Source organism: Taudactylus pleione, unplaced genomic scaffold (genome assembly GCF_031769625.1).
Source record: "Taudactylus pleione unplaced genomic scaffold, aTauple2 ptg000434l, whole genome shotgun sequence".
Classification (NCBI taxonomy): Eukaryota; Metazoa; Chordata; class Amphibia; order Anura; family Myobatrachidae; genus Taudactylus; species Taudactylus pleione.
Window position 1 is genome coordinate 563501 of NW_028284836.1, and position 11277 is coordinate 574777.

An 11277-nucleotide genomic window follows, 5' to 3' on the forward strand; every position below is an offset into this window, starting at 1 on the left:
CCTGAAACTAGTCAAGTTTTTTAGGTGGGCTCACTCTGTAACAAGGAAAAGGCTTTATCCCACTCCCTGTTTATACAGTGCCAGTTTCTTAGGTTATTTGTGCACACCATACCCATTTTGGTTTCCTCTTTTTCAGTCTTTATAGCACTTGGGGATAACCGATTATAGGGTTCTCAGGAACAGGTCATGTTTTGTGACCCTTCTTCTCAATGCGTCACCGGCCTTTGCACATCTACTGTATGTTATTGAATTTCCTTCTGCTTTATGGCTGAAATACATAATTTCAAATAACCAGCCTCTCTGCAGCATTAAGAAACTGCAAGTGCTTCATTTTCACCATAAGTGGACACAGACATAAATATCTGTGTTGCAATGGGACTAGGGTTTGCATGTCCCAATTTCTTAGGTATGAGATGTCTTCTTACACGTACATCACTAGCACAAGCTAGTTTATTATATCAGTGTGCAAGGACATAACACCAAATAATACACAAGTGTAATATCTGATGATCACGCTAGTGGTTCAAATTAGAGGATTCACGGTAACAGGGGGGGGCATGTTGTTGAATGCGGCTGAGCCCAAAGAAGCTGCACCGCTCACATAAGAGACAATGTTCAGATGGAAATACTGCACTTGCCATAGAATTGGTGCACATTTAGATTTTGCAACCGATGGGGCATCTAAAGGTGTTTCATGATGGAAATATTCCATCTCAAGACGCTGTAAGTGAGCGTCTCACTATTAAGAAAGTCAGCGGCGTAATTAGCATAAGACACAGATGCGACTGCAGCAGAAGACGCGGCCGTGTCTATGTCAATGTCAAAATTAGGATCCCGGAGGTTTGTATCCAAGTTTGCTGGGTCCTATTAAAGGACTGGTTAAGACTATTTGTGCCCGGCTACTTTTAACTGGGCTGCGCCAGAGGAAGCACTGTCAGTCCACTATAAATAAATAGTTGATACAGGTGACGTGTTAAGTGGCACTCTTCAATCGGGGGGGGATTTCTAATATGAAAGTTATAGACAGGCTCACTCAGTCTTTTGGGCTCATTTGTAAACTTACGTTGGGTTGTCAGCCCCCAGTGACTCCTTGGAAATCACCCCAGACTTTGAGGACTGATATTTTTGGGGGAGCGCGGACAAGACAAGAAGAAGAGAAAACCAGCTGGCACGGGTATATTAGAGAGAGCAATCACGTATGTAACACAATCGCAATGGATTAGCATACTATCGCAGTTGAACTGCATGCGTATGCAATATTGCGTGCCGTAGAGAATCAGGCCCTCTGTCCATATTCTCTGTACTATCTGGAGCAAATTTGAGAACTTCTTATCTTTGTCATGGCCGCAACAGTGAGAAATATTACTCAGATTCAGATTTAGTCTGTAAAAGGCGCTGATCGTTATTTCCTTGTAATATTCATGAGGCCTGATTTATATTCATGAGGTAGTGATTCCTAGGGAAATAATAGGTCACATTCTCATATTAGTTTAGCCCATAAAATGGCCACCTTCATACAGGGCACTCTAGGTACACTATACTACACTACATTTTGCCGCTCTAATAACCTGACCACTGGACATGATCATAAAACTATCCAATTGTTATTTTACTTTCTAATATCTAACACAAACACCTCCCAACATTTATACATGCTAAATCGGGACAGCCAAGCCCCGCCCCGTGCTGCCTAACTCCGTCCCATACCTTCCAAAAACAGTGAGGTCTGCAAATCAGGACAGTTAGGAGGTATGTGCACATGCAAGCTCACTTACATGTTCTCAATCCTTTGTTGAGTAACTTGGTAGCCTAACATAAGATATAGATAAGCTATAGTAGGTGGTTTAGGACATCTTGCAGAAATAGTAAGTGGAAAGAATGGATACCACCATACCGATCGCATTATTTAACGTGATCAGGAGGCTCAGAAACGCTACTTGTATTTAGGCTGTTTTTTTTTTTTTTTTTTAAAGAGCAGCCTTTAAAAACTGTATTTAATTTATTAAAAACATTTATATAATTTATTTAATAAATTAAATAAATGTAATTGCCTGGATGAAATCAATATGGTTTGTATATTTCTTGACTTCCAATGAAACGCGTTGAGAAGCAGTTGGAATTATTCCATTTCATCTTGTCTGAATTTACAGCTTTCAAAGGGGAAGCTGTGTATAAATTTGGCTTAACATACATTAATTGATTTATTTTTCTGTTTTCCTTTCAGTTATTGCAATAAGAAAGCTACATTTGTAGAGAATCTATTTAGCAAAGTTCTGAAATACTTATTCTGCAAAGTGCCATTACAACAATATGTATTATGAAAGTGCGTATTTGGGGATAGTTATAAAAATTGAATGGCAGGTTACTGTTCAGAAAAGGTGAACTACAAAATAATAACAAATATTAATATCTTTTTCTTGCACAAAATAATTAGCATAATTTTATTACAGTTTTCAGCATCTTAGATTACACCAGTCAAAGTATATTTATAAAAATGGCATGTAAAAAGCTACTTATGATAGTAACATCACTATTTGTGGACTTAAAGGGCTTTCCACATTCAGACAACATTCATGTCTTGTCTTATTGGGCTTCCCGCGACTTTTGGTAAATACATCTGTGCCCTACAGCAATGTTTCATATCATCGGGCAGGATTGTTTATTTTCAGTGCCCTTGGACACGATGCAAACTGCTATCTGAATATGATTGCATCCAGTGCACAGAACGATCAGCTTTATGCTATTAACATATGGCTGAAAAGCACATTAAAAAACGCTAGAAAAACAGAGCAATTCAGTAACAATTGCAGGAGGACATGTATTAGGCAATAAATAAAATCATATAACGATAATCACCACCACTGGATGACGAAGATAGCCCCCTCTCTCAGCAAACCTGAGTCTTTAACCGGCAATGAACTGTATTTACATATAAAGGACTGTTACTCGCTATCATTTATGTTTTAGCTTAGAAGCTGCATGCACATATATAGCAATATATACCATGAATACTTGTGATATTGTTCTCATGTGAGGAATTTTTTTGAAAAGTAAAAATGTTGGCGAATGAATGCTTCACTGGTTAAAAATACAAATATAAGCAGCACAAATGGGATGATTTTTTACTATAGCCCAATGTGCACAAATGTAAGGTAACCCAAAGCAATCAGTTACCAATCAGATTATGTAGTCTTAATTAAGAATGTAATTAATAACAATACAAGTAGAAATAGCAGAGAAGAAAATAAGTGATAATAAGAATGGCGGAACTGCGTTATCGAGCCAGAGGTCTGATATCACTGCACATATTGCAGCGTTTGTGGCCAGCATCAAGGTTAAATGGTAACTCTGCCTAAACACCCACGACCACCAGCTAGCAGAACTGTGGTGATTCTATACCAGCATTACCAGAGAACTCAGCACTGACCCTGCTATATGTGCTTTTTGTTCCGCCATTGACAACTGACACACAAGATGAAAATAATAATATAATGTCTCCATGTAAGCAGTATCTATCTGAAATTAATAAGTGGGCATTAGATACAGACTAACACCAGATCTTCAAGCCCTCTATTTGCCCAACTGGGGATGCCACGTTGATGCCTGTAGGTGGTAATGTGTTGTACAAGTGTAAATTCCATGATTTTGTTTTAGAAATAAAATTTGTGGAAATAGAATAAAAAGGATTACAAATATATTTGGTCACCCATTGTCAGTGGCCATCCAAATTTGCAGAAATGTGGCAACCTCCAATGAGCAACTTATTTTGTTATTTCTGCATAAACCAAGCTATTCTACCATAAAAAAATAAGACAGTAGAATTGACTGCCAACTGCACAAGCAAAATAATAATTACTGGAATTTAGAGAACCTGTATAGACTTAATTGGTGCTTTCCGGGGCAATCCACATCATAAAAATAGCACAATTTTTTTTTAAATTTAAGGAAGCGTACAAAAAATGGGCAACATACAAATAAATATACTGAGATAGTAAGTTAAACCAAATTTGTGTAGTTATGCTTCCAGGTCCTCCATTGTCCTGTATCTACCTCACCTGTATTTGTTTGGTTTCCTGTGAATAAGTCATGTGAACAATTATATATGTAGATAACTATAAATATATATACAGAAATATATATTTTTGTTTTTGCAATAAAGAACAAAGCATACAACACAAGATTATATAAAATCCTCAAAAATATATTGGTTAACAAAAATCTATATTGAGGCTGTGAAATTAACTGTTACCTTTGGGTGTTTTTGCCTCTGCTTAATTGTGAAATGCGTGGGGTTGTTGTATGTATAAAATAAACAAAACCGTTTTCAAAGGGTGCTTTGTCTTATTGCAGATGTATTGGGTGCAAAAAAATATTTCACTCTCCCTCTCCAGTATAAAATGCTGCTTGAAAAAAACATGTACAGAATATAGAGATTTAGCTCCCCAAATTTCCTACACTGCTGTATTTTAGGAATAACTGGGCACAGACATTTAATATGATCTGTCATATGAATGTAAAAATGTACATACACACATAAATATAAATAAACTTTTCCCATAAAATAATTCAGGTATAGAAGTTGCTTACTTATTTATTTAGTAACAGTGTTGGCATTTAACATTTTTAAATTTTGACTTGAAAAGTTCACTGAAATTTAGACTGTAACAATTAACACATAATTATCTAATTAATAATTATCAATAAAGACACCATGATAGCTTGTGGTACCTATTAAAATATATATATACATCAAAATATTTAGCACAGATATCTTCTAGGATTGCTTGCTGATAAATGAGTGAAATTTTAAAAGAATGTTATGAAAGATTGTATCATATCTACAATAAGAACCTCACATCCATAAATCTGCATAATGTTATTTTTTTAAAAACAGGAATGGACATTGTATAATATTTGTTTTGATTTTCACTAAATAAATCAAATCTAGATTCTGGTTTCTTAAACTATGATTTAGATTTCTATTTCATTTACTCAAATAACAGTTTACAATCATAGGTGGGTTCACATTCAAGCAACAATACCACATATGGTGTTTTTATTTTTCCTTTAAATAGTAATTTAAGTGATATTTATGCACACATTCTTAAATTTGCTCCTGGAAATCATCATCTCCTTTTCAAACTCTCTCTTGTGGTCATATAGTATGGCTGCCAGTCAAACACACAATGGTGTAAATTTACAAAAACTACAAAAAATTAAACCTGTTGGTGTTCCCCATAGCAACGAATCAGATTATAGCTATCATTTCTCTATTGCCTCCTCGAAAATTATATATATGTAATCTGATTGGTGGTTATGGGCAACACCTCCATTTGTCTGTTTTAGAAGCTTTAGTAAATCTATCCCAAAGGCTCTCAGACTCTCAGCATGTCATGTGATGACCAAAGGGGGAGAAGAATGTTGCAGTGCACAGAGCAGACAGAGCTCAGAGTGGTGCACCAAAGCCTCTCTACTCATTACATTATATTCCACCTGACTGTGGTTGCCATGGTAATCCTATTACACTGTGCTGATTTATAAATCATTAATGGTAGCCTTAGGAAACAAACCTGGATAAATGATAATTACTAATAACCTTCTTATAGCCTGCATAGTGAGTTATGTTTAAAATAACAACAAAATTTTTTTACATGGTATTGTTGCTTTAAGTAGTCTAACATAAAGAGGTATTTGGTAAACATTTATAAAAATGAGGGGTAACAGTAAGAACAATAATGAAAAGGTCAAACACAGCACTCAGTTTGCATTGTTGCTATTTCAGTAGACCCAGTGGCTTTGTACAGAAGGGCGTTATTATAAAGTAGTTAAAGTGAGTTCTCAAAGCATATGAAACATGTTTTGACAGCAGTACTAGAATATAATGTAAGCGAGTGGTCCCATGCACACATGCAGCGTATTGGAAATGTTAATGCTCAATAATATAGAATGACATAAATCGGCAAATAGTACATGATGCAGTTGGGAGTCTTTGAGACACATTAATAAACTGTTCTATTGCTTTGTTAAAGCAAGGACAAAATACAGGTTTTTTTTTAATGGCCATGCGTTAGAGCTCATTGGGTCTACATTTAGCTTTTTTGGACACACAAATATAAAAATTTGTTACATGTGTTACCTTGACAAGCACTAAAAATATAATGTGTTGTTGGACACCTCAAATAGCTACATAAAGTTAAACAAGCTATAAAATGCCTTTGTGAATGTAGAATACTATTACAAGTGTGAGTACAGATAAATAATTATTCATATTTAAAAACAAATAGATGTTGTGCACCTTGGAAAAAGGAGTTTAGTTTTGAAACCACGTGATTTGTAAACAATATGTAAATAAATAGCCCGTGAGGTGGCGTAATTCAAATTTTCAAACTATGTGAAACCTGTAATTTCCATCTTTCCACTCAAATCAGACTTTTCCATTAAAACAATGCAGCCTAATACTAATATAATTTTTTTTTTCTATGTCTATTTTTTTTACCATATAGTTCTTGGATTGTACAATTAAATATTGTGTGTTTAGGGGAAGTGTCTGAAAGCAGAACATTTGACAAACAGCTAAATTTTAAGTACAAGTATCTGTTAAAACTACTTCCAAATTTTTCAAACGTTTTGTCACTCTGAGACCTGAGAAATAATATATAGATTTATTTTAATTAATATTTATTTAATGCAAAAAAAGCACAATACTTTATAGCACAATGATGATTATTAATTTATGTATTTTTTAAGACTGACTTATACATAGACATTAATTTATTTTGTATATTACTTTATAGAGATTTGTTTTTCTTCTGCTGCTTATGACATGTTTATGTGTATGTACCTGACAAAAGCACATAGCGACTTATTGTACTGTGTGGATAATGTGGTACTTTTTTATTATTTATTTAGGACAAAAATCATAAAACATAACATAGCAATAAGCACAACTGTTTCTGCAATAGCACACATAAGCCAGACAATTTTTCTTACTTGGTAGGAAAAAAAAAAACATCCAGAGTGGCATTTTTTATTTTATTATAATATGAATTATTTATTTTTTCTTTTATTATAATATGAGTTATTTTTTAGATTGTGCAGTGTATAGATTTTCAGAAATAGGAAACTATATGTCACATTCTAGGGGCAAATCTCATAGTGTGATGTTAAATTGTCATTACGTGGATCTCGGTGCTTCACTGATGTCACTGTCTCCTAGTTATTTCATAGGCTGCCTATACAATGTGGTCCAGTAAAATCACTAGTCTCTAGGGATTTGATAAGCAACATTCTCATTAATAGTTGTTCCTCACACAAATTAGCTGACTCCACGGTGGGACTCTTAGACTTGGCTTGCAGCCTGTATTTGTCTACATCAATTTTTATGTAAATCCTGTAGCATGCACAGCTCTAGAAAATAGCTATAGGAGAGCATTTTATTAATAGTAATAATAATAATAATAATGTATCATACCTACACATATGAATAGACACAAATTACTAAGCTATAAGCGGATTTACATGTCTACCCAAGAGAGTGATCCGTCACCTGATACACTTCAGGGGCCACATTGGATGCTCTTCAACATTCAAAGGCCGCACATTACTCTTAATCTTAGTAATATGTTAATACTTTTAATTAAACAAAGATGTGTTTATCTGTTATAACGGGATGTAGTTAAAATACCGACGGCCGGGACGCTGTCTGTTGAAATCCCGGCGTCTGAATCCTGACCCAGGATTTAACATAGGCGGCTAAATCCCGATGCCAGCCCACAGACTGATGCTGGAATCCTGACAGAGGGCATCCCGACCGAAGGTAAGCCAGGGTGCTCTTAGCTGTTAGCCCCGGGGAAAGGGTTAAGCTTCAGGCACCACGGGGCGGGGGGGATAGAGTTAGGCTTTGGAGGGGGGTGGTTAGGGATAGGCACCACTGGAGGGGGTTAGGCACTAAGGGGGGAGAGTTAGGTTTAGGCACCAAGGGGGAGGGTAAAGTTTAGGCACTAACGGGGAGGGTTAGGGTGCAGGTGGGGAGGGTTAGGATTAGCCAGAAGGGAGGGCTTGGGGGAGAAGGGTTACATACTTACCCAACCCCTATTGGGATTCCTAGCATCCGGATGCCGCTGACGGCATTTTGACAGGAGGCAGCCCGACTGCTGGGAATTCATACCCAAACCGTTATAACATATAACCATGTATTTTAAAACGGGTTACAAGCTATAAGAACCATATCTCACAATAAGGGACCATGGGGCTCAAGGGGAAGGTTCAGGGGCATTCATGTGGCCCACCCATCACTGACTTAGGGCATTAGAACCTTGAAAACTTGTTTTCCCATATACTCTGCAATTAAATATATCCTCTCTTAATTACTTTTATTTATTTTTTATTTGATTGCTCAGCTATTTTTCAGTGAACCTGGTACTTCCCTTGATTTCAGAAGTGTACCTATTAATTCTAATGCTGTCATGTGCATTTCAAATGTGTCCAGGTATAAATGAAGACCGGGACCCCAGGACTGTGAGTGACATCCATCAGGCCCCAGTTATTGTGGTAACGGAGTTAGTGATTCCATTGGTTCCAATCTGCTAAAATGTCTCCATGTCCAAGAGACAGCCTTAGACTATGGTCAATGTATGTTTATTATATTTAGTATTTTCCCCAGGCAATACATGTTTGTTTACACTGATACTAGCTTGCAGTCCAGCCCAACCATTAACCAGGAAACTTTCCACAGCAGCTGGTTTGCGGAGTATGTACAACTCAGAATGCAACATTTTTGTTATATCAATGGAATTTTGTCTGGAATGGTAGGAAAATTGTTATGTATGTAAGTGATAAAGAATATTTATTTGGAGTGTTGTAGAACACGGTTGCATTTTGGAGAGTACTTGTAGCAATACTTGTGAACATTTGTTGCTTATACACTACCCTATTAATGAAGATAAGTGATAATATTTGTAAACTTAACTAATACAAATCTTTATGGTAGCTTGGGGAAGTTATATTAGAAGCACCATTTCTGTTGCATAGATTAATAATGGTTGAATACGCCTGAATATTTTGTATACAAATGCAGTTTTCAAATTGGATCTACCCAACAGATTGTACATGTGAAGAATATTACATGTAAACATTCCTCATTGGATGAATGGAATAGCATATTCACATGGGCATATTTGCCAGTGGTGGTATCAAGGGAGGAACTAATACTGATGCATTTCACTGGGAAGGAAACAGCTGACAAAAGTAGGTTTGGTCCAAGATGGAAACCCTGTGTAATACATTTTTTTTTTTTTAATAAATAATTCACTTCTTATTAATATTATTATTACTCTCATGTAATCCTATAACCATTTAGTTTTATAAATGTACTTAAATTCTCTTCAATGAATGACAATTGTAAGCATTATTTTATATTGGTAATCATAGAATTTCTGAAGTTGTAATAGCAGCCATTCAATGAGTTGCTCAGAGTGACAAAACTATTTTTACATAAATATTCATTTACTTTTTGTTTTCCAAATTACTTTCATCTTTTTCATACTGGATTCACTGTTAATTTTTCAAAGTACTGAGATCTTTTTATTATTATTATTATTATTATTATTATTATTATTATTATTTTGTTCTGCCATTAATGTGCAATTTACTAAATTAAAAATGTTTTGTGCAACTGTGTAAAAATACTTCTTTTTTTTGGAAAAGTACATGTTATTAAAATGCCCCTGTTATACACACATCACGGAGGCAGCCATTATAAACCCTGATGCTCTGTGACTCCATGATGTCACCATTAGTCTGCATACTCACACAAGTACTGATTTATCCCCTAAAAATGGCTGCCCCCTTGCCGTGTAAGGGTGTATTTTAACCATTTTGTTCCTGGGGTCCTCTTTAACCGGTACAAAACATACCTCTTACATCAGGGACCTGCCTCTACTCAATGATAAGCTAACAGTGTTACTGTAATACACACACACACACATCTTATACTGTAATGAACCTTGCACTGTAATGGCTAGTATTTAACTAATAATAAAAAATTATCAAGACTAATTTTTGTATTTTTGATTATATCTGGAAACTGTAACATTTTTGTACATTGTAATTACGAAGACGGTAATCTCGTCTTTTTTTGTTTTTAATTTGATTTTAATTATTATTTTTTTTTTTAAGTTGTAAGTAACTTGAGTTGTGCACCTTAAGGTAATCACAAGATTAAAAAAGGGTTATTTAATACCGTCATTATATGCTGCCATCCTAGCAATTTATCAGATATTAGCTTTCATGATGCCATCTTCCACTATGCACACTGCAGCTGTTATCTGACTGGACGCCATGGCTGACAGTACATCTGTGCTAGTTGTATAATGATATTAAATAGGCCTCTATGTTAGTTATTTATGGGCAATACACATGTCTTCAAGGGGGACACGTGGCTTGCCAATACTGAGACATTTTAGGCGCTCTACAGTCCATTACCGTTCTCTGTGTCATACGACTTTGTTTTCAAGTATTCTATAGATATGAACTTTTTCCGTTGTCAACGTGATATTTATACTCTGAGTTTTAATGATATTTTAGGACAGCTGTTATAATCAATCACACATACTATATTACTAAAAATCACCTGATTTTTTTTATACGATTATTTTTCGCCACCATATTCCTTCAAGAGACAGGTTTATAACCTGTTGTATACTACTATTCAAATAGGCTTTGATATTTCTCTGAGGGAAGATCAGATATATTTATACATTTTAAAAAGAAATAAATAATTTGGTGTTTCCTTTACAATCTTCTGTACCAGTTTAAACACCCAAAGTCAGGTGCATATTACAATAAAATGTACCATTCATCTAATCACAAGGGAGGCAACCATTTGGTAGGTTAGACCAGTAGTCAACGAGAATGCAGTGACTGCATCAACTCATAAAGACTGGGTGACATCACTGAGGTATAAGGCGCTGTGTGCTCGTGATGTCACTAGTTTCCGAGGCATTGATAGGCCAAATATTGGTTTCACCCACAAAATGGCCGCTTCCACACTGTGTAGGCATCAGGTACATTTTAATGTCATATTTATTTGGTAACCTAAGCAGACAGCCCTGTAATATCAGAATATGTAACTTAAACTATACACGCCAGGGTGTAAAGATATATACCATATTGAGTCGTGATTTCTGGTACTAATTAGCATAGAATATGTCTGTTTACTATATAAAAAATATTGAAGGTTTCAGACATAAAAATAATTGAAAGGCAACTTTTACAAAT